This window comes from Siphateles boraxobius, unplaced genomic scaffold (genome assembly GCF_051911475.1).
Source record: "Siphateles boraxobius isolate OS27281-9 unplaced genomic scaffold, OSU_SipBor_1 41, whole genome shotgun sequence".
NCBI lineage: Eukaryota > Metazoa > Chordata > Actinopteri > Cypriniformes > Leuciscidae > Siphateles > Siphateles boraxobius.
The window spans coordinates 30,240,226-30,242,564 of NW_027509042.1; the positions used below are offsets into that span (position 1 = coordinate 30,240,226).

The window sequence follows — 2,339 nt, forward strand, 5'->3', positions numbered from 1 at the left end:
TCTCGTCGGTTTGTGTCTCCTAATGACACACGACGGGGATTTGGTCGTATGGGGATGTGGGTATTGCGTTCCCACTGCGATTACACGCAGCGGTAGTCCCTGAAGGGAACGTCCCGGGTTACGTATGTAACCCTAGTTCCCCGAAGGGACGGACGCTGCGTGTCCTGCCATACTCCCGGCATCCCCTTGGGTCGCTTGCTTCAGTAACTTTAAGCTGGCGTATTGTGTGCTCAGGGAATATTTATAGCTTCCTGGTCGATGAAGTCACTCGCTATGACGCTCCATCTCTCCATTGACTGATTTCATTCATGCTTCAGACGCGTTACGCTGGAGGGCGTTCCCACTGCGATTACACGCAGCGTCCGTCCCTTCGGGGAACTAGGGTTATATACGTAAACCGGGACGTTTTATTACACTTACAATTTGCTGGTACATTTGATTTGGCAGAAGTCATGTTGATCTCAAAGGAGGAGCCAGTTACACCAGTTATGATAGGCGAAAACACATGGCCACCATCAGATGAAGAGATTTTGCCTGTTTACATAAAATATCTGTCAGTTTATCTGTCAATTGTTCATTATAAACCCAATAGAGTACCTGCCCCCTTTCCCACAGTCGCTGGTTACCGGAAATGTTTTTACTTCCAGAAAACGCCTGTTGCACCCTATAATGTTTCTCATTAAAAATAAATATAAACCACACTAACATGTTACTTGGATGCCCGATTGTCCTGCAGTGTTTGCTGTCTCTAGAGAGAGAGAGAAAAGGAAAGACCATGTTATTTTAAATGGAAAAAATCATGCAATCATCCTATAGGCAGTAACGCAGTGCATTACAGTACATTAATAAAGTTTACAGTTCTTTTCCATTCAAGGGAGCATAATATCATAAACATTGAACCATCTGAAAGAAGACGCTAGACGGTGCCCAGCGTCAGAATGTACAACTAATTTATGAGAATGTGTATTGTGAAAAACGCTAGGCTATATAAATAGCTTTCACTTAATTTTATATATTTTGGTTATCACATTGTGCCATTCATATTTATAGCTTACATTTTAAACAATTGTATCATGCAAAGTGCTAAAAGTTAAAATCAAAGACAAAGTAAAAGAAGAATTAAAAAGTAGCCTACCGAAATTTAAAAAAAATAAGTAAATGAAGAGGAATAAAATACAGATTAAATAATTAAATAGGCTTAGGCACATATAACCATGTCTGACTAAAATAATCTAAATAAGATTTAAAACTGAATTAAAAACCAAAACATTTATTTTAAAGTCCTTTATGGAAATCCCGCAGCGGCCAACTACAGTAAACTGTGATTGGATGGGGTGAAATATATATATATATATATATATATATATATATATTTTTTTTTTTTTTTTTTTTCTGAAACATATATGACGCCAAAAACATTTGATATAGAACATATAACAATGTGTAAGAGCAACAAAGCATGCTAGAGGGTAAGCTAAACAGCAATAGCACGTTTAAAACACTAATGAATTATACCGTCTTTTCCTTATGTATAAACAATCTTTTTAAATAAAACACCGTAGCATAAATTAATTATAGAGACAATACTCACTTTTAGACATGTCTTTTGATGAGGTGGTAAGAGGAGTGAGAGTGCAAAAGTTTTTGGTCCAGAAATGATTTGTCTTAACTATTTATACAGAAGAGGCTGGGCAAAATACTCTTGGAAAACGTCAGAGCTGTGTGTCCACAATGTTCTTTCAGTATGGAGTCCTCTCACAGCCGTAGCCATGAGGTCCACGTTGACATTTTTATCACCTCTTGTTTTTTTCAGGTTACACATGGCAATAAATTACTATAGACGCTTAAAGGCCACCTTTCAATTTAATTGTATAACTTAAATTATACAGAATCTTGTATGAAAATGTCAATTTAAAAAGACATACATAAGAATACATATGTTTTACAACACCCACAGGCAGAAATTAAGAAAAAAGTGTACCTATTCTAAGCTAGGCTAAAAACCCGCCCTTTTCCAGAGAACGCGGCATATGACGTAACCACAGGCACACAAATAGGCGTTGCTGCCCTGGTTCTCAGTGTGGGTTTACGTAGCCTGAGAGGTGGTACAGAAAATAGAGCTTGTAGTTATCGCTATAGTTGAGTTGGTTTGAATTGTCACGATGGTGAATTCTTGTGTTTGTTTTGGATGCAACCACTCCAACTTGTCTGGTCATCGGGTCCACCGATTTCCAAACAAGAAACACAAAGATTTCCGTGCTTGGATACATTTCGTCCAGGCAAAGAGAAGCAATTTCGCTGCCTCCTTGGTGACAAGACACACGGTGGTATGTGAAAAA

General features: G+C 38.2%; 1 long non-coding RNA gene across 1 annotated transcript; it reads right to left on the reverse strand.

The window, feature by feature from the left end:
• Nucleotides 1-420: 420 nt before the first annotated feature.
• Nucleotides 421-1,629, reverse strand: LOC143706823 (uncharacterized). Its single transcript, XR_013193037.1, has 3 exons — nucleotides 1,592-1,629; nucleotides 707-748; nucleotides 421-534 (listed from the first exon to the last, which is right to left on the reverse strand). It is a non-coding gene; the product is annotated as an uncharacterized LOC143706823 (long non-coding RNA).
• Nucleotides 1,630-2,339: the final 710 nt, after the last annotated feature.